Source organism: Macaca fascicularis, chromosome 8 (genome assembly GCF_037993035.2).
Source record: "Macaca fascicularis isolate 582-1 chromosome 8, T2T-MFA8v1.1".
Taxonomy (NCBI): domain Eukaryota; kingdom Metazoa; phylum Chordata; class Mammalia; order Primates; family Cercopithecidae; genus Macaca; species Macaca fascicularis.
Window position 1 is genome coordinate 83,869,167 of NC_088382.1, and position 21,992 is coordinate 83,891,158.

The 21,992-nt window shown below is 40.5% G+C and overlaps 1 protein-coding gene and 1 pseudogene across 2 annotated transcripts in view; both read left to right on the forward strand.

Annotated features, from left to right (window-relative positions):
• LY96 (lymphocyte antigen 96) overlaps positions 1–21,992 on the forward strand; it is a 111,931-nt gene that overhangs the window by 59,133 nt on the left and 30,806 nt on the right. The window lies entirely within an intron of this gene.
• On the forward strand, positions 3,525–5,845 carry LOC107130634 (small ribosomal subunit protein eS1-like; annotated as a pseudogene).

Genomic DNA, 21,992 nt, shown 5'->3' on the forward strand with positions numbered 1-21,992 from the left:
GACTGTAGGTAGGTCCTCCAATCCATGTATACTTCTTAGTAATTATCTTAATAATTCATGTTTCTCTCTCATGATACTGAAATTTTTAGCAGGTACCATGGACTGAATGTACCCCCAAATTCATTCGTGTGGCTTCCCCAGAATTCCTGTGTTGCCATCCTAATCCCCACTGTGATGATATTAGGTGGCAGGGACTTGGGGGAGGTAATGAAGTCGCGAGGGTGGAGCCTTTATGAATGGGATTAGCGCCTTACAAAAGAGACCTCAGAGAATGCCCTTCCCTTTCTATCATATGAGGACACAGTGAAAAGTTGGCTGGCTGTGAACGAGGTACTCGGCCTTCAACAGACACCGGATTTGCTGGTGCCTTGATCTTGGATTTCCTAGCTCCAGAACTGGGAGAAATAAATGTTTGTTGCTTGAGCCACCCAGTCTATGGTATCCTATTATAGCAGTTCATACATACTAGGACAGTGGGGTTCAATTTCACTCCTTAATTCAAATTATTGAATTTTCAAGTTCAACTCCTGTATGAGTAAAATGTATTCCTATACATGTTTAGTACAGCTGTATAAGTAAAATTTATTCCTACAGATGTTTAGTGCAGCTGAAGGTGTAAAACAAGAAAAGGAAAGGAAAAATAAAAGAAAAAGAAAAATACTTGGCAATATTGTTGGGGAGAGAAGAGGTTATTTTGGAGAAGGGAAGGAGGTTTTGGTGGATGGAAGGTTTTTGCCAGTAGGAGGGGACTCTGTATGTGAGCACGTGCCTTGAGTGTGCGTGTGGGAGGCCCACAGGGGCTGGTGGGAGTGCTAGACAACAGGGCCTAAGAAAAGAAAGTAGAAGCGTGACATAACTGCCTCCGTCACAGTTTCAGTTAGGGTGCCAGGCAACCCTGTGTGCACACAGATACTTGGAAGGGGTGCAACCTTTAGCTACCCCCACGTTAGCCTGGTTGGCCTTGTGCAGGCTGCTCTGTTTCTGACTCTTCCTTTCCTCATCTAATATAGACCTACTCTTCTTTTATTAGAAGTAGGAAGATGAAAAATAGAAAAAAGAAGAGAAAAATATGAGATTAAGGCTCAGATATTAAAGGCATGAGAGACCTGGAAACTGGAGACTCCTTTTGGGACAGAGTTGTAGCAGCAAGCCTAACTATAGAAGAAGGGAACTGTGGCCTGTTGGTGGCATGGTGACCAGAAATTTTGGGGTTGGTAGGCTGGTGGCAGGAGCTCCACATGCTTCTAGAAATGCACCTAGGGAAGTAAGGTATATGTGAGTGATGGGAACTTGATTCAGGGGATGATGCTTAGTTCTAGCACATCAATTGCATACATCAGAGGTACTGCAAATTCAGATCTAAGGGGACCAGATAGAGTAGGATGGATAATAGCTGGATAGTAAGGAGGGATGATTGTGGTGAATAGACGAACACACGCAGCATTTAAATTTGCCATGTGGGAATATTGAACCAATGCTGTCACATCTTCTGATTTTTCAAGAGAAGGGGTAAATTACATTTTTATGGAAAATTTAATCATAAAAAGTTGGCAATTGATTTTAAAAGTTTAACAGTACCATGTGGGACATTATTGTACCTGCCAAGCAACCCTTGCACATCCCACGGCCCCTGAAACTCCACATGTCAAAAATGGAACTCCATCTGTAGTCCCTATTTCAGCAAGTGATGCCACAGACTGCCAGGAACCCAAGCTAGGCAGGTGGGCAAGAGTCCTGACTCCTCTTCTACTCCACTCCTCACTTTTGATACATGACTTTGCCATGTGGATTCAGCCTCCTGAAATCTCTGTTTCTTATATTTGTCCCCTTTCTTTATTCCTACTCTCAATGTCTTTTAGATTTTCACAATTTCTTTGCTGATCTAACCCATATCTCAGTCATTTCTCACCCATTTCTAATCCTTCAGTGATCTGTCTAAAAATAAAAATTGAAGCAAGTCATTGCATTGAAGCCCTGCCTTCTAAATTCCCATCTTCCCCCGCTCCCTATAGAATAAAATCAGTGTGATTTAGCATGTTTAGCTCACATACTGACTTCTGCCTGCAACTTCAGCGTCATTCCTTGCAGCGTTTGTGCTCCACGTACTGAAACATCCACAGCTCCTCTAGGGGTCATGCTGTTTCATTACTCTCTACCTTTACTCTCACTGCTTTTCTTGCCTAGAATGAATACCCTTTCCTTTCTGTATTAGGATGTGTTCAGTTGTAAGCAACACAAACCCCAACTCAAACGGACTTAACTAATGCTATGATTTGAATGTGTCTGCCAAATTTCATGTGTTGGAAAGTTAATCTCAAAATTCATAGGTTGATTGGAGGTAAGCCTTTTTGGAGGAGTATAGAATTAGATAAGGCTGTCAGCGTAGGACCCCCATGATGAGACTGGTGGCTTTATAAGAGGAAGAGAGATCTGACTTGACATGCATGGACTTTCCCTCTTGCCATGTGATGTCTTCCGCCATTTTATGATGTGGCAAGAAGGCGCTCACCAGATGCTGGTGCTGTGCTTTTGGACTTCATAATTGTGACTTTGGACTCTCCAGAATTGTGAGCTAAATAAACTTGTTATTTATTTATTTAGACAAGGTCTTGTTCTGTCATCCAGGCTACAGTGCAGTGCTGTGAACATGACTTTCTGCAGCCTCAACATTCTGGGCTCAAGTGATTCTCCCATCTCAGGCTCCTGAGTAACTGGGACCACAGGTGTATGCCACAGTGCCCAACTATTTATAAGATATTTTGTAGAAATGGGGTCTCACCACATTGGTCAGGCTGGTCTCAAACTCCTGGGCTTAAGCAGTCCTCCCACCTCAAGCCTTCAAAAGTACTGAGATTACAGGCATGAGCAACCGTGCTTGGACAACTTCTTTTTTAATAAATTACCCAGTCAGTAGTACTCAGTTATAGTAGCAGAAAACGGACTAAGGACACTTATTATCTAATGCAAGTGGTAGGGCAGGCTTCAGGGTTGGTCTGATTCAGTGACTCAGTGATGTCACCCGGAATACTGAGATTCCTCATTTTATTTTCTTTCTTTTCTTTCTTCCTTCCTTCCTTCCTTCCTTCCTTCCTTCCTTCCTTCCTTCCTTCCTTCCTTCCTTCCTTCCTTCCTTCCTTCCTTCCTTCCTTTCTCCTTCTTTCCTCCCTCCCTCCCTCCCTCTCTTCCTTCCTTCCTTCCTTTTTATTTGAGATGGGGTTTCACTCTGTCACCTAGGCTGAAGTGCAATGATGCGATCATGGCTCACCACAGCCTCAACCTCCTGGGCTCAAGTAATCCTCCTACCTTGAATAGCTAGGACCACAGGCATGTGCCACCATGCCCACCTAATTAAAAAAAATTTTTTTTCTATGTTGCCCAGGCTGGTCTCTAAACTTGGGACTATAAAAAAATCATGTGCCACTCTATTTATAAAAAGTTTTTGATGCAGGGTCTCATTCTGTTGCCTAGGCTGGCTTGCAGTGGCCTGATCATGACCTACTGCAGCCTTGACTTCCCCAGGCTCAGGTGATCCTCCCACCTCAGCCTCCCGAGTAGCTGGCACTACAGGCCAGCACCACCATGCCTGGCTAATTTTTCTACTTTGTGTAGAGTTAGAGTTTTGCCATGTTGCCCAGGTTGGTCTCAGACTCCTGGGCTCAAGCAATCTGCTCGCCTTAGCCTCCCAAAGTGCTGGGATTACAAGTGTGAGCCAACATACCCGGCCATCATGCATCATTCTTAAGGGCGCAGATACTATGGCTGGCTGAATTTTTATGTCCTGTTTATATATAGATGGAAAAGACTGTATGCTAGTTATTTATTTATTTTTTGAGACTGGGTCTCCCTTTGTCCCTCTGCATTTGAAGCTCACTAGTGCTAGTTAAAAATTGCATGACCTTGGGCAAGTTATTTAAGCTTTTTTCCTTGGTCCCTATCTGTAAGATGGTTATGATATTCAAAGTGTCAGTCATAAGGTTTTGGTGAAGTTTAAATCAATTGCTGTATGTAGTGCATCCGGGACATTATGTGGCACAAACGCAAGACACACTATGCATAGTAGACAGAATGGTCCCTCAAAGATACCCACATCCTAAACTTGAGTTGTGAATATGTTATGTTACACAGCAAAAGGGACTTTGCAGTTAAAATCAAGGTCATAGGCCTTAAGACATCGATCATCCAGGTGGCACAATCTAATCACATGATCCCTTAGGAGGAGATGACTTTTGCTGGCTGGCAGCAAAAGCGATGGAGCAGAAAGAGAAGTCAGATTCCAAGTATGAGAAGCTTTTACATCAGCACTGCCGGCCCTAAGATGTAGGAGGCCATGTGGCCATCTGCAAGGACTGGACCTTTTTGGCTCTCTGAGCAGCATGATGGTGATTGGCAAGAATAAGTGCTTTACAAAAAGCAGCAAAAAGGAAGCCAAGAAGAAAGTGGTTGATAACATTTTCTAAGAAGATTGGTACAATGTGAAAGCACCAGCTATGTTCAATGTAAGAAATATTGGTAGAACACTAGTCCCAGGGACACAAGGAACCAACACTCATCTGTTGGCCTCAAGGGTTGTGATATTGAGGTAAGCCTTGCTGAGGTGGAGAATGATGAAGCTGCATTTAGAAAATTCAGACTAATTACTGAGAATGTTCAGGGTAAAATCCACCTGCCCAGCTTTCATGGCATGAATCTTATCCATGACAAAATATGTTCCATGGTAATTCATGACTGAAGCTCATATTGATGTTCAGGCTACCTGTGGTTACTTGCTTCATTTGTTCTGTGTGACCCAGCAATCAGTTTGCATTACGTTTATGCTCAGCACCAACAGGTCTGACAAATCTGGAAGAAGATGATGGAAATCATGATCCCAGAGGTGCAGACAGATGTCTTAAAAGAGACAATCAATAAATTGATTTTAGACAGCACTACAAAGACATAGAAAGCCTTGCCAGTCTAGTTACCCTGTCCATAAGGTCTTCATTAGAAAAGTAAACATGCTAAAAAAGCCCAAGTTTGAATTGAGAAAACTCAGGGAGCTTCATGGTGAAGGGATCAGTTCTGGAAAAGCTACTGGGGATGAGACAGGTGGGAAAGTTGAACGAGCAGTTATATATGAGCCACCAGTTCAAGAACCTGTTTAATAGTTAGACTTTTCACGATGACAAAAGTCTTGCTTGTTGTGTGTGAGGAGGAGAACTGGAGACAGTCCCCTAGGAGCTAAAGGCAACACTGGCTGGCAGTCAGTGAAGAAACAGGGGCCTGAAGAAGTTTGGAAGTGGATTTTCCCCCTAAGGCTTCCAGAGAAGTGTACGGGCTGGTGGACAACTTGATTTTGTCCTTGTAAGACTCTGAGTGTGGAACTAGTTGAGCTCACTGGATTTCTGACCCATAGAACTGCGAGGTAATGAGTCTGTGTTGTTTTAAGCTGCTAGTTTTGTGGTAACTTGTTATGGCAGCGATAGACAACTAAGTTATTATGTAAGCATTAGCGTTATATAGTAGCATCATCATCACTTCCATTTGCCCCAAGCACAGACTCCTAGCTAACAAAAATGGCAGAGATCAGAAGGAGAGAGTTTGTATGCAGAAAGGCTATCTTGGAAAATACATTGTGTAGTTTCAGCTTCTTGAAGATTAAATCACACTCTTCATACAGACAGTGATTTCACATAGCGCACCTTTCCCCTTGCAACACTAAAGAATTGAACATGCATATCTCCTCAGCAGTCCCCATTTTCTAAGGCTATGTTGGGAAGCTCTCCTACCTTTGATGGCCTCAAAAGAAGCCTGCAGGCTTTTAAAACTTTTGGGATTTCACCATTGATTACTCTGGGGATTATGACACTTTAACACAAATGGCAAACATATAGAGATTACAAAGTTTACAAAATATCATAATGTTTTTATAAATGTTACCTTAATGTGTATTGGATAATCCTTCTCAGAAGGTAACTGGAAGGTCATTTAAATTTGATTATTTTCTCACTTTTAGAAAAAGAATATGCTGACTCCCTTATTCTAAGAAAGCCCTCAGAGGCTCTTCAAACAGAGCAATGTCTCATATAGGTGACTGACATTTCTGAGGAACTCTGGAATAGGCCCAATTTCACTGTCCCCTGCCACACAGAAATCATGGTTGTTTGGGCATATCTTCACACTCCCACTTAGGTTTCTCTCATCCTGCTAAGGCTTTCTTTAGGTCATTGATACAGATCAGTTTTGATTTTAGTGGTCTGAACTCATTAAATGGTTACTGGGTGGCCAGGCTCACACGTGCAATTTTACTCTAATAGCTTAATTTCCTTTTACGTTTTATTCTCTGTTAAAGTAATCCAGGGGATGAGGTGTTAGCATAAGTTATGCTTCAGTATAAATATGTGGAATGGAAGGCATAGAAAAGGGCAGTGAAGGGGTTGTTTGTTTTTTTCTTGTAAATTTGTTTGAGTTCTTTGTAGGTTCTGGATATTAGCCCTTTGTCAGATGAGTAGATTGCAAAAATTTTCTCCCATTCTGTAGGTTGCCTGTTCACTCTGATGGTAGTTTCTTTTGCTGTGCAGAAGCTCTTTAGTTTAATGAGATCCCATTTGTCAATTTTGGCTTTTGCTGCCGTTGCTTTTGGTGTTTTAGACATGAAGTCTTTGCCCATGCCTATGTCCTGAATGGTACTACCTAGGTTTTCCTCTAGGATTTTTATGGCATTAGGTCTAACATTTAAGTCTCTAATCCATCTTGAATTAATTTTCGTATAAGGAATAAGGAAAGGATCCAGTTTCAGCTTTCTACTTATGGCTAGCCAATTTTCCCAGCACCATTTATTAAATAGGGAATCCTTTCCCCATTTCTTGTTTCTCTGAGGTTTGTCAAAGATCAGATGGCTGTAGATGTGTGGTATTATTTCTGAGGACTCTGTTCTGTTCCATTGGTCTATATCTCTGTTTTGGTACCAGTACCATGCTGTTTTGGTTACTGTAGCCTTGTAGTATAGTTTGAAGTCAGGTAGCGTGATGCCTCCAGCTTTGTTCTTTTGACTTAGGGTTGTCTTGGAGATGTGGGCTCTTTTTTGGTTCCATATGAACAAACAACCCCATCAAAAAGTGGGCAAAGGATATGAACAGACATTTCTCAAAAGAAGACATTCATACAGCCAACAGACACATGAAAAAATGCTCATCATCACTGGCCATCAGAGAAATGCAAATCAAAACCACAATGAGATAGCATCTCACACCAGCTAGAATGGAGATCATTAAAAAGTCAGGAAACAACAGGTGCTGAAGAGGATGTGGAGAAATAGGAACACTTTTACACTGTTGGTGGGATTGTAAACTAGTTCAACCATTATGGAAAACAGTATGGAGATTCCTCAAGGATCTAGAACTAGATGTACCATATGACCCAGCCATCCCATTACTGGGTATATACCCAAAGGATTATAAATTATGCTGCTATAAAGACACATGCACACGTATGTTTATTGCAGCACTATTCACAATAGCAAAGACTTGGAATCAACCCAAATGTCCATCAGTGACAGACTGGATTAAGAAAATGTGGCACATATACACCATGGAATACTATGCAGCCATCAAAAAGGATGAGTTTGTGTCCTTTGTAGGGACATGGATGCAGCTGGAAACCATCATTCATAGCAAACTATCACAAGAACAGAAAACCAAACACCGCATGTTCTCACTCATAGGTGGGAACTGAACAATGAGATCACTTGGACTCAGGAAGGGGAACATCACACACCGGGGCCTATCATGGGGAGGGGAGAGGGGGGAGGGATTGCATTGGGAGTTATACCTGATGTAAATGACGAGTTGATGGGTGCAGCACACCAACATGGCACAAGTATACATATGTAACAAACCTGCACGTTATGCACATGTACCCTACAACTTAAAGTATAATAATAATAAATAAATTTAAAAAAAAAAAAAAAAAAAGAAAAGGGCAGTGAACATCTGTAGGGTAGAAAAGGGCTCCAGCTAGAGGTGAAAACATGCATTCACTTTCTGGGATCCAGCCTGCCATGATTACCTTCTTAGGCTGTCAATACTTCGTGAGCCTAAGGACAGTTAGTAGTCCTGTTTGAAGAGGATACTTCCCCAGGTCTAGGCTTGAACAAATATGCCTGGGAGACTCCTATGACTCTAGCAAATTAGGTAGATGTTTCAAGAAACACTAGGACAGCCTTTCTTTTGATCCCTTGTAAGAGTGAAAAAAAACCCCAAAAACTAAAATATTACAACACAGATTATGCTGAACACATTCCCATTATCTTCCAGGGTGGTCCATTAAAAAGAATTTCCATTTTATTTGTTTCATGATAGTTTTAATTATATTAAGCTGATCCAGAGGAAACTTCTGGATTATAACTTTGATTTCTACCTTAAGCCTAAACTTTCTGCTACTCATGAACTTCAGTTTTTGAAAATATCATCCATTGCAAAACCTTTATGGAGAAAAATTTAGGTTTACTAGAGAATATATTAGTCAGGGTTCTCCAGAGAAACAGAAGCAAAAGGATACTGATATATCTACACCCATCTATCTATCTAGAAGGACTTTTTTTTTTTTTTTTTTTTGAGACAGAGTCTTGCTTTGTTGCCCAAGCTGGAGTGCAGTGGCGTGATCTCGGCTCACTGCAAACTCTACCTCCTGGGCTCAAATGATTATTCTGCCTCAGCCTCCAGAGTAGCTGGGATTAAAGGCATGTGCCATGGCGCCTGGCTAATTCTTGTATTTTAAGTAGAGACGGGGTTTCATCATGTTGGCCAGGCTGGTCTTGAACTTCTGACCTCAGGAGATCCACCTGCCTCAGCCTCCCAAAGTGCTGGAATTACAGGTGTGAGCCACCATGCCCGGCTGAAAGAGATTTATTATAAGATATTGGCTTATGCAGTTATACAGAATGAAAAGTCCCACAGTTTGCTGTCTGCAAGATGGAAACCTAGGAAAAGCCAGTGACATAGTTCAAGGTCTGAGAACCAGCAGCGCCAGGGGTTGGGAACTGATGTTTCAGCTCAAGCAGTCAAGCAGAGAGAGGATTAATCCAAACTTCCTCCACCTTCTTGTTCTATTTAGGCCTTCCATGGATTGAATGATGTCCACCCACATTGGGGAAGGCCATCATCTTTACTCAGTCTACCAATTCGAATACTAACCTCTTCTGGAAACACCCTCGTAGACACAACCAGCAATAGTGTTTAATCAGATATTTGGGCATCCTGTGGCCCAGGCAAATTGGTACATTAAATTAACTATCACAAAGGATATGAAAGAAGAGCTGAAGAAATGAAGAAATCTAACATATTTATGGAAGCAAATGCTTGATAGAAAGATATGAATTCTCCATAAATTAAATTATGAATTTAATGCAGTTCTAATCAATATCCCAACATTATTGTGTGGAACTTAACAAACAGATTCTAAGAACTTCTAGCCAAGACATTCTAAAAAAGAAGCAGGAGGTGGGGATTTCTCTATCAGATAGAAAGACATTTTTAAAAAGTTATATAAATAAAACTGTACTATTGACACAGAATAGACAATGAGATCTGGGAACAGATGATATTTATAGGAACTTTCCATGTACCAGTTGGAAAAGGGTAAATTCAATAAATGGCGTTGCCAAAATTCACCTTCCTTATGGAAAAAAAATAAAATGAAATGTCTAATTCACATTTTTTAGTAGTTAAATTTCCAAAAAAGTTAAATTTCCAATGGATTTAAAGACTAAATGTGAAAAGCAAAACTTCAAAACTATTATACAAAAATCTACTTAAAACTATTAGGAGAACAGCTTTATGATCTCAGGGCAAAATATTAGGCATACAAGACACAAACAACAAAAGTATAAAATTAAAAAAAAGATAAATTTTGTTACATCAAAAACTTCAAACTTTGCTTGGGCGCAGTGGCTCATGCCTGTCATCCCAGCACTTTGGGAGGCTGAGGCAGGTGGATCTCTTGAGCTCAGGAGTTTGAGACCAGCCTGGGCAACATGGTGAAACCTCGTCTCTACTAAAAATACAAAAATTAGCTGTGCATGGTGGTGTGCACGAGTGGTCCCAGCTACTCAGGGGGCTGAGGTGAGAGGATGGCTTGAGCCCAGGAGGCAGAGGTTGCAGTGAGCAAGGATCATGCCACTGCACTCCGCCCTGGGGGAGAGAGCCAGACCTTGTCTCAAATAACAAGAACAACAACAATGAAAAAACTTCCAACTTTTATTGTCAAAAGAAAAAAACACCATTAACAAAGATAAAAGTCAAGCGTCTGTCTGAGAGGTGTTTTCAGTTATCATAACAAACAATTGATATCCGGAAAATGTTTCTTAAAATTTTATAAATCAATTAGCAAAGTTACAAAAAATCTAACGGGATAGGCAATAGGCCATTCTTAACCTTCGGGTCTTGGCTTAAAATTCACTGCCTATCGGAACCCTGACTTTCAGTCGGGGTAATTGTATCACAACACTTTTCACTCTGAAATCATTTTTCCTTGTTGAGCAACTAGACAGTAAGCTCCTAGAGAGGAGGGAACAAATCTGGGGTGTTTTTTCTCTCCACTTTTGAGTCTCAGTTTCTTGCACATAATAGGTGCTCGATAAATACATGTTGCAAGACTGATGGAATAAATGAATAAACCTGAGTCCCTCCTTGACCCTTGTGTACTGCACAGGCATAGCCCCGTCTTTGCTGTGCAAATCTAGGGGGTAGATGTTGGAACTCCACAACCAAATTCATTTCAGGTAGTAAGCTGAGGGGTAGTCTGGTCACTCCTTGCCCTCAGGTTTTCTCCTCTAGCTTAGAAGATTATGTTTCCTCAGGAAAGGTAAATTGATCTACTTATTTAACACTTGGGGTAATTCCAGGCCCACATGGTCCTTCCAAACCTCTTTCTGGTAATCCAGTTTTCCAGTTGCCGTGGCAGGTTCTGAGCTTTGTTATTTGCTATCAAAAATACCATCCCTACTCAAGAATGACAAAATGTTGAGCATTTCTATATCTTTGTGTCCTGGAGAATGGACCTCTGTTTGTGTTCAGAGATATAATGCTATGTATTTTTTCTACTGCTTGTAGGATGAAGGCCAAATTCCTTGGCATGCCAAATCAAGCCCTTCAAGGATCTGGCCTGCTCCCTTCTCTAGGCTCCTGTGACAACTGATCGCTGTTATAGACTGAATGTTTGTGTCCCATCCCGGTTTAAAATGTTGAAACCATAACCTCCAATGTGATGGTTTTAGGAGGTGGGGCCTTTGGGAGGTAATTAGGTCTTGAAGGTGGAGCCCTCATATGAATAGGATTAATGCCACTATAAGAAGAGACTTGTAGAGCTTGTTTCCTCTCTCTCTGCTCCCCAGCACACTGGAACGAAACAAGATGACTGTCTGCTTTGCAGAAAGAGGGCTGTCACCAGACACTAGATGTTCACTTTGATCTTTGACTTCTCAGTCTCTAGAATTGAGAGAAATATGTTTCTTAACAGAAATGAATGTTTGGGGGATGGAGGAAGAAATAAGGAGATGGTCAAAGGGTACAAAGTTTCAGTTAGACAGCAGGAATAAGTGTGTGAGATCTGTTGCACAGTAGGGTGACTATGGTTAATTATAATGTATATTTCAAAGTTGCTAAGATAGTAAATTTCTAATGTCTCACCACAAAAAGTGATAAGTCGATTTTTTTTTTTTTTAGAAAAAGAGGATATAGAAAAATGGGCAGCGAACGTCTATGTTTTATTATTCAGATATTCAGGTAAAACCTTAGTTGTGCATCTTCAACTTTTCTTATATTGTCAAATTGCTCTCCAGAATGGTTGCCCCAATTTATACTAACACCAGCAAACCACAAAAACTCTCATGTTCTACATCTTTGCTAACATTTAATATTGACAGAGCAATTCCTAGGGGAAGAGTAGAGGGAGGGAGAGGATTTTTCTATATGTATTTTGTGGTTTATTCTTTAAACTTTTGGATTGAAGTACAGTGTACACACAAAAAAGTGCTCCAATCAGACATGTACTTTTTGGTAAATTATTGCAAAATGAGCATGCCCAAGTAACCACTACTCAAGCTAAGAACTGATACTTTTTGCCAATTTTATGGGTAACAAATGATATCTCACTTTGCTTTTAATTTGTTTCCCTGATTAATAGTGAGGCTGAGCTTCCTATTTGACATTCAGATTTACTCTTCTGTAAATTAATAACAGCAGGTAATATTTCTCAGATGGACTGGTGGCCAGGTACTCTTTTAGTATCTTTTTTTTTCCTTTAATTTTTATTTTTAGTTCTGGAGTACATGTGCAGGTTTATTATACAGGTAAATGTGTACCATGGTGGTTTGCTGCACCTATGAACCCATTCACCTATGTATTAAGCCCAGCATGCATTAGCTATTTTTCCTAATGCTCTCCCTCCCCCCACCCCAACCCCAGACAGGCCCCAGTGTGTGTTGTTCCCCTCCCTGTGTCCATGTGTTCTCAATGTTCAGCTCCCACTTATAAGTGAGAACATGCGGTCTTTGGTTTTCTGTTCCTGCATTAGTTTGCTGAGGATAATGGCTTCCAGCTTCATCCATGTCTCTGCAAAGGACATGATCTCATTCCTTTTTATGGCTGCATAGTATTCTATGGTGTGTATATACCACATTTTCTTTAACCAGTCTATTGTTGATGGGCATTTGGGTTGATTCCCTGTCTTTTAGTATCTTTAGTTGTATCAACTCAATCCGTATCAACTCAGTCCTCACAGTGGTCCTATGTGGTATGTTGCTAATATCCCTAGTTTACAGATGAGTAAAATGAGGCAGTCACATGACTAGTCACCAGCCATAGTCATATGGTTAGTCAGTGTTGAAGCCAGAATTTGAATTTGGACAGTCTGGCTCAGATCTTGTGCTCTTAGGCACTATGTTATTAATGTACAACTTCCTGCATTAGTTATCTATAATAGCGTAACACATTACCACTAAGCTTAGCAGCTCAAATGCAGCAAAAATTTAACTCATAACTTCTGAGTATCAGAAATCTTGGAGTGTCTCAGCTATGTCATTCTGTATCAAGATCTCTCATAAAATTGAAGTCAAGATGTCAGCTGGGTTATCTGAAGGCTTGACTGGGGCATAGAATCTGCTTCCAAGATGGCTGACTCATATGGCTATTGGCTGAAGGTCTCAGTTCCTTGTCACATGGACCAACCCATAGGGCTGCTTGAGTGTCCTCATGACATAGTGGTGAGCTTATTCCAGTGTAAGTAATTCAAGAGTGAGCAAGGAGGAAGCCATGATCCCTTATATGACTTATTAGAAATCACACATATTATCTTGTTTCCATCTTATTCTACTTGTTAAATTTGTTACTAAATCCAGATCATACTCAAGGAGAGGAGAATTAGCTCTGCTTTTTGAAGGGAATATGGACAGAATTTGTTGACATTTTAAAAACCACCACCTATATATTGATGATCCCCTTGTGTTTTAAAAAAATTTGTCCTGTGGTATTTTTTTGTGTATTCTGGACAATCATTTTTATTGGATATTTGAATTACAAATATTTTCTCCCAGTCTGTGGCAGTCCCACTGAGATTGTGATTGGAACTGCAATAAATTCACATCTGTTCACTTAGAAGGAAACTAATAGCCTTATAACGTTAAGTTTTTCTATACATGATATCTATTTATTTAGATCTATGATGCACTTTATAAATTTTTATGATTTTCTTCATAAAGATCCTGTACATCTTTTGTAAAATTTGTTCCTAATTATTCTTAAAATTTATATTTTCCAACCTTCTTTGCTATAGTGTAAGAATGTAACAAATACTTGAACATTAAGTTTATGAGCAGCCTCTTTTGCTGTGTTCTTATTAAATTTTTGTCTTGTCAAATTTTGGATTGTCTGTACAGTCAATTAGATTGACTGTAAATATGGACAGTTTAGTTTAATCCGTATATTGCAGCTTAGGGAAAATAAGTATTTACTAAGAGAGATTCTGGCACAAGTGTATAAGGAGCCATTAAAATAATTTATAGTAGCCTTTGTTTCCAGCCAAGAAAAGGCAAAGAAACAAACAAAAACCAAACAACCAAAAAACCAACATAAAAACCAAAACAAGAAACAAAAGGCTGATAATGATGACAATGTCCATTAACAAGAGAATGAATGACTAAATTATGATATAGTCATTCAATGAAAAATTATACAGCAGTGAAAATGAATAAATAAACCTATATATGTAATATAGATTGGATATTTTTCCCCTCCAAATCTCATGTTAAAATGTGATCCCCAGTGTTGGAGGTGGGGCCTAGTGGGAGGTGTTTGAGTCATGGGAGGTGGATTCCTCATAAATGGCTTGGTGTCATCCTCATCCTTAAGAGAGTACCCACTCTATTAGATCACAAGAGAGCTGATTGTTTATTTTAAAAAATTGTTTATTTATTTTTTCACCAGTCAACTTTAAGATTCAGAGAGCTGGTATTTTAAAAGTATGTGGCACCCCCTCCCCACTTTTACTCCTTCTCTGGCCATGTCATATGTGAGCTCCCCTTCTCCTTCTACCAGTATTGGAAGCTCCCTGAAGCCTTCACCGGAAGCAGATGGTGGTGCCAGGCTTCCTGTACAGCCTGCAGAACTGGGAGCCCAATAAACCTCTTTTCTCCATAAATTACCTAGCCTCTGGTATTCCTTTATAGCAATACAAAATAGACAGATATAATGTATCAATATGGCTAAGTCTCAAAAATGCAGAAAGTGAGAAAAATGTAAATCACAGAAGAATACACATAGTATAACAACACTAATAATATGTTTAAAATATGAAGTAATATTGTACATTGTACGCTCTACATAAGCTGTACATTAGTGTGAAGGATAAGAACTCATTAGGGGTACAGGTTTGGTGAAGAAAATGTTACTGGGGGGGTAAACCAAAAACAAAATTTTAAGCCCCCAGCTGACTGAATGGACCCCCTGTGGTCCAAGTGAAACCTGAAAAACTGAATTTCCAACCATGATGGGAAGAGAGATCTGACATGCCTCATCATACTTGCTCCCTTTTGGAGTTTAGGCACAACAGACCAGCATTAACCTAAAAATAGAGATCATAAGACTGACAAAACAGACTATCTGTGACAATAAGATACCAAATTCCAACTTGACTCTGGTATAGCATAACATGAGATAGTAAGCCCTGGAGGAAATCAAAATATTTTACACCCAAATATATTTCTTTGGCATATTTTTAAATGGCTCTGCAAAGCTGTCTTTTGTGGGGGAAATTTGCATATGTAGAAAATTTCCTTCCCTTTCTAGTTTTTTTTTGTTTGTTTGTTTTTTGTTTTTTTTTTGTGAGACGAGGTTTCACTCTGTCGCCCAGACTGGAGTGCAGTGGTGCTATCTTGGCTCACTGCAGCCTCTATCTCCTACGTTCAAGTGATCCTCCTACCTCAGCTTCCCAAGTAGCTGGGATTACAGGTATGCTCTACCATGCCCTGCTAATTTTTTGTAGAGTTGGGGTTTCACCCTGTAGCCCTGGGCTTGAACTCCTGGGCTCAAGCAATCCTCCTGCCTTGGCCTTCCAAAGTGCTGGGATTATGGGCGTAAGTCACTATGTCCAGCCCCTTTCTAGGTCTTTTTTGTATCTAGCAAAAATTTAACTAAGAGTCTGACACCTTTTAAGGTCTGAAAAGAGACATTTACCATCCATTTTCTCTGAAGCCTGCCATTTAGAGACTTCATCTATGTAACAAGAACTTTAGCTTCTACAACTGCCCTTATCTTAACTCAAGCATTTCTGCATTTCTTTCTACTGACTTCAACTCCTTTTTTTTTTTTTTTTTTTTTTTTGAGACAGGGTCTTGCTCTGTCACCCAGGTTAAAGCACAGTCACGCAAATACAGCTCACTGCAGCCTTGACGTCCCTGGCTCAAGTGACCCTTCCGCCTCAACCTCTTGAGTAGCTGGGACCATAGGTGCATGCCAACCAGCCAGGCTAATTTTTCTAGAGATGGGGTTTTGCCATTTTGCTCAAGCTTGTCTTGAACTCCTGGGTTCAAGCAGTCCTTCCACCTCAGCCTCCCAAAGTGCTGGGATTACAAGCATAAGCCACTGTGCCCAGCCATGACTTCAACTCTTTAGACAAAGCTTAACTCATAACCAGTTGCTCCTCAGAAAATCTTTGAATCCACCAATGACCTGTAAGATCCCATTTCTAGATGTCTCACCTTTCTGGGCCAAACCAATGTATACCTTACATGTAATGATTTATGTCTTTGCCTGTAAATTCTGTCTCCTGAAAATGTATAAAATCAAGCTATAACCTGATTACTGCAGACACACATTCTCAGGACCTTTTGAGACTGTTTCCCAGGTCATAGTCACTCATATTGACTCAGAATAAACCTCTTTAAATATTTTTACAGAGTTTAGTTCTTTTCATCAACAGGCTTCAGCTGTATTTGCACTGTATTTCTTGTAGGTGTGCACATGAGTTTTGGTTGTATTATTCTTATACCTTATTCTAAGACATCACATAAGGAAAAGAAATAAAAGAGTTTCACAAGTTGTAAAGTATTATGCAAACATGAGTAGTTATTGAAGCACAAAGACTTATCCTGTGGGTTTTGTAGTGAGGTTATTTGAATTCAAATTCTGGTGCTCCCCCACTTATTATGTAAACTTGACCAAGCTCTATAATTTCTCCATGCCTTGGTTTCCTCATCTGTAAATGAAAATTACTAACATTACTTATCCATTGGGACAACTGAGATGATAAAGAAGACAGAGTGTATATAAATCACTTAACCCAGTTAGCATTGAATTACAGTAGCTATTAAGACAATCTTCACAGCTGAAACAGAAACACATTTCTGAGGCATTTAAATTAAAAGGGGAACGTTCTGCCATAGTCTGGTAATGGAGGAATGCTCTTGGAGTTGAATGCAAGCCCCTGAATTATACTGGTGAGTACAGAGGTGAAACTGTTAACATGTTATACGTGGCATACTTTGGACATGCAGGACAATTCAAATGTATCTGGACATTCTATGTCTTTATTTGCTAAATCTGGCAACCTTGTATGTGAGGGAAGAGTACCATCTTAGTCTGGGTTGCTATAACAAAATACCTTAGACTAGATAATTTATAAATAATAGACATTTATTTCTCATAGTTCTGGAGGCTGGGAAGTTCAGGACCAATGCACCAGCAGATTCAGTTTCTGGTGAGGGCTCACTTTTGGCTTCACAGATGGCACCTCTTGCTGTGTCCTCATATGGCAGAAGGGGTAGTGGTAGAAGAGACCAGCAGAATCCCTCCAGTCTTTTTATAAGGACACTAATCCCATTCATAAGGATGGAGTCCTCATGACCTACTCACCTCCTGAAGGCCCCACATCTTAATATTTTTGCACTGAAGATTAAGTTTCAGCATGAATTTTGGAGGGACACAAACACTCAAATCATAGCTGACACCCCAAGCAGAGGACTCACATGTGCAAAGGTGTGGAGACATGATGGATAAAGGTGTCTTTGGGGATTATTAAGGAATTCAGTATGATGGTAGGATAACATGGGTGTGAGGGAAGCAGGTATGCATATGTATTTTGTGGGGGATGGGTGTGGAGAAAAGAAGTATAAAATAAAGCTGAAAAAATAGGTAGCATCTAGGCTTAAAGACTTATATTGAGGATTTGTGCTTTAACCTGTCAGCATTGGTGAGACATTGACAGACTGCAGCAGGGAAGAAATAGGAGCAGATTTGTGTTTTTAAAGATTTACCTGGAGGAAGGATGGACCCAAGGCAAGAGACTGGAGGCAGGTGGACCAGCAGCTACAATCTAGTCAAGCTAGGATGAAGGTGTCAACCTAAACAGAGGGAGATTCTCCAAAGATAATATCCAAATATTTATCCAAAGATTTATTTGGGAGTGCTCAGGGTATCTGCAAATGCAGAATGTGTGGGCTTTGGGGATCACATCTGTCCAAAGAGGTTCAGGCAGGGGGAAGCTTTTAAAGGCAAAAGAGAGAAGTATAGGTAATTTGTTTTGAAACAAAGAGAACAATGGTTACAGGGGTTGACACTAGTTCTTTAGTGGAGACAGTGTGTCATGCAAGTGTTCTTGTGCATCCCGCTAGCTGTCCTTGTGACTCATGTAGCAAGCTGCAGTTTGGAAAGTCCTTGGCAAAAGTTTTGGTTACAGGCATATGTGCATAAAGCCCTTCAGAGAGTCTTTGTAATAGTTATTATCATAGGTACATGTGCATGACAGCCTTCCCTTCTTAACCTCCCGGCTTTATTTATTTTTTTGAGACAGAGTCTTGCTCTGTCACTCAGGCTGTAGTGCAGTGGTGCAATTACACCTCACTGTAGCCTGAACCTTCTGGGCTCAAGTGATCCTTCCATCTCAGCCTCCCAAGTAGCTGGGACTGCAGGTGTGTACCACCATGTGTAATTTTTTATTTTTTGTAAAGATGGGGTCTCACTATGTTGCCCACGCTAGTCTCGAGGCTTCAAGTGATCCTCTTGCATTGGAAAGTGCTGGGATTACAGACGTGAGCCACTGCGCCTTCCATGTGTTTTTTTTTTGTTGTTGTTAGTTTGACACAGTGACTCCATTTTGATCCTGACAACTTTCACAAAAGCAGAAGTGGGACAAGAGAGGACTACCCAAATTCAACTGATGCTCAGTAGCAGAACTGTCAGAAGTTGACAACCATTTGGATATGGCAAAGGTTGGGGGAGATGGAGGCGTTGAGGTGTATTCTGAGGTTAATGCTGAGTTTTGAAAAAAAAAAAATCTTTGCAACTGACATCACAATCAAGATATAAAACATACCGGGGCTGGGCGCCGTGACTTACGTCTGTAATCTCAGCACTTTGGGAAGCTGAGGCGGGCAGATCACCTGAGGTCAGGAGTTCGAGAACAGCCTGGTCAACGAGGTAAAACCACGTCTCTACTAAAAATACAAAAATTAGCCGGGCATGGTGGCACATGCCTATAATCCCAGCTACTCGGGAGACAGAGGCAGGAGAATTGCTTGAACCCAGGCGGTGGAGGTTGCAGTGAGCCGAGATCATGCCATTGCACTCCAGTCTGGGTGACAAGAGTGAAACTCTGTCTCAAAAAAAAAAAAAAAAAAAAAAAAAAAATAGGACTTTTCCATCATCCCCCAAAGGTTTTCTTGTTGTCTTTCCAGTGAGCATCTGCCAATCCTGGGTCCAAAAATCCAGCAGTCTGTCTTCTGTCTCTGTATATTAGAGTTTCCTTTTCTAGATTTCATATAAATGGAGTCATACAGAATGCACTCTTTCACTCAGCATAATCTTTTGAGATTCATTCATGTTGTATGTATTGGGAGTTTGTTTCTTTTTATTGCTGAGTATTGTTATCTGTTATAAAGATACACAATTCATGGCTGGGCATGGTGGCTCACGCCTGCAATCCCAGCACTTTGGGAGGCCAAGGCGAGTGGATCATGAGGTCATGAGATCAAGACCATCCTGGCTAACATGGTGAAACCCCATCTCTACTAAAAAAAAAAATTAGCCAGGCATGGTGGTGGGCGCCTACAGTCCCAGCTACTCGGGAGGCTGAGGCAGGAGAATGGCATGAACCCGGGAGGCGGAGCTTGTAGTGAGCCGAGATCACACCACTGTATTCCAGCCTGGGCAACAGAGCAAGACTCCATCTCAAAAAAAAAAAAAAAAAAAAAAAAAGATACACTGTTCATTTACCTTTTGACAGACATTTGCATAGTCTTTGGTTTTAGCTCTTATGAATAAAGCTGCCATGAATACTCATGTACATATCTTTGTGTGAACAAATGATTTCTGAGTAAATACCTAAGAATAGAGCTACTGGGTCATATGGTTAATATATATTTAACTCTGGTAAATTTTCAAAATGGTTTCCAAATTAGTTGTACTTTACTTTCTCACCAGCAGTGTATGATTACTCTACATTCTCTCTAATACTTGATATTGTCAGGGTTTGGTTTTAGTCATTAGTAGGTATGCAGTGCATGGCATTGTGGTTTTAATTCGCAATAATGTTGAGAATTTTTTCATGTCCTTATTGGTCATTCATATGCAATATCTTGTCTTATGAAGGATCTTTTAGAATCTTTTGCCTTTAAACAATTGCTTTTTTTTCTTATTACTGAGTTTTAATAATTCTTTTTGAGACAGTCTCACTCTGTCACTCAGGCTGGAGTGCAGTGGCGCAATATCAGCTCACGCAACCTCCGTCTCCAGGGTTCCAGCAATTCTCGTGCCTCAGTCTCCCAAGTAGCTGGGATTATAGGCACGCACCACCATGCCTGGCTAATTTCTGCATTTTTAGTAGAGACAGGGTTTCACCATGTTGGTCTCGAACTCCTGACCTCAAGTGATCTGCCTGCCTTGGCCTCCCAAAGTGCTGGGATTACAGGTGTGAGCCACTGTGCCTGGCCAGAGTTTTAATAATTCTTGAGATATTATGAATACAAGTCCTTTGTCAGATAAATATATTGTGAATATTTTCTCTCTGCGATTTATCTTTTTATACAATGTCCCCTGAAAAGCATAAGTTTTAGATTTTCCTGAAGTTCAATCTATTTTTAAAAAATAGTTTGTGTCTTTTGCCTTTCCCAAGGTCATGAAGATGTTCTCCAACATTTTCTTCTAGCAGTTTTATCCATTTAGGTTTGGGTCTGGGATTTGTTTTGAATCAAAGGTGTGAAGTGGGCATTTTGCGGCTAGCATAGGTCAGAAGTGTTGTGCCCTTCATGCACATATCCTCAGGAGACCTGGGGAAGGAAGCCTCATTCCTGTGATGGACAGTGACATTCACACGCGTGACCAGGAAGAAATCTACGTGGTGTTTCCATAGCACCATTTGCATGTTCAGTTCCCCATCTACCATCCACCTAACACTTTTTTATTTTATTTTTTTTGAGACAGAGTCTCGCTCTGTCACTCAGGCTGGAGTGCAGTGGTGCAATCTTGGCTCGCTGCAACCTCCGCCTCCCAGGTTCACGCCATTCTCCTGCCTCAGCTTCCCAAGTGGCTGGGACTACAGGTGCCCGCCACCACGCCCGGCTAATTTTTTTTTTTTTTTGTATTTTTAGTAGAGATGGGGTTTTACCATGTTAAGCAGGATGGTCTCGATCTCCTGACTGTCTGCCTTGGCCTCCCAAAGTGCTGGGATTACAGGTGTGAACCACTGCATCTGGCCTCTACCTAATACTTTTAAACTTCATTAATCAGCAGTCAATCAATTTATTTATTTATTTTTATTTGTTTGTTTTTTGAGACAGAGTCTTGCTCAGTTGTCCAGGCTGGTGTGCAATGGCCATCTCAGCTCACTGCAAACTCCACCTCCTGGGTTCACGTGATTCTCCCCTCTTAGCCTCCTGAGTAGTTGGGATTACAGGAACTCACCATCATGCTCAGCTAATTTTTGTATTTTTGTAGAGACAGAGTTTCACCATGTTGGCCAGGCTGGTCTTGAACTCCTGACCTCAGGTGATCCTCCTGCTTCGGCCTCCCAAAGTGCTGGGATTACAGACATGAGCCACTGTGCCTGGCCCATTTATTTGTTAGAAAATGAATCAGTAATTTCAATTAGGAGCTGTGAAATAATGGGTTTTAATTAATTCAATTATTCTTCTATACTTCTTAGTTGGCATTCTTCTGTAAAGTAGGGCTAGCTGGCTCTCCTGAATATATTTCATATTAGAAAATTAAGATGAATGCTTAAATCTTTCCCTTTGCCAATTTTCAAAACAAGAATTTGGCTTAATAGCTTCTTTAGATGGCTTCTTTTAATAGCTTCTTTAGACAAAGGAGTCTCCCTCACTCCAGCTTTATCTTTTTTCAGTATTGTAGACTTCTGGGTTTTTACATAACCAATGTATGCCATTTAACTATGATCATTATTCTTTTTGATGCTTATGTTATCACAGCTATGTCAGTAAGTTCCCCTTCAACTGACTCCTGTGTCCTTTT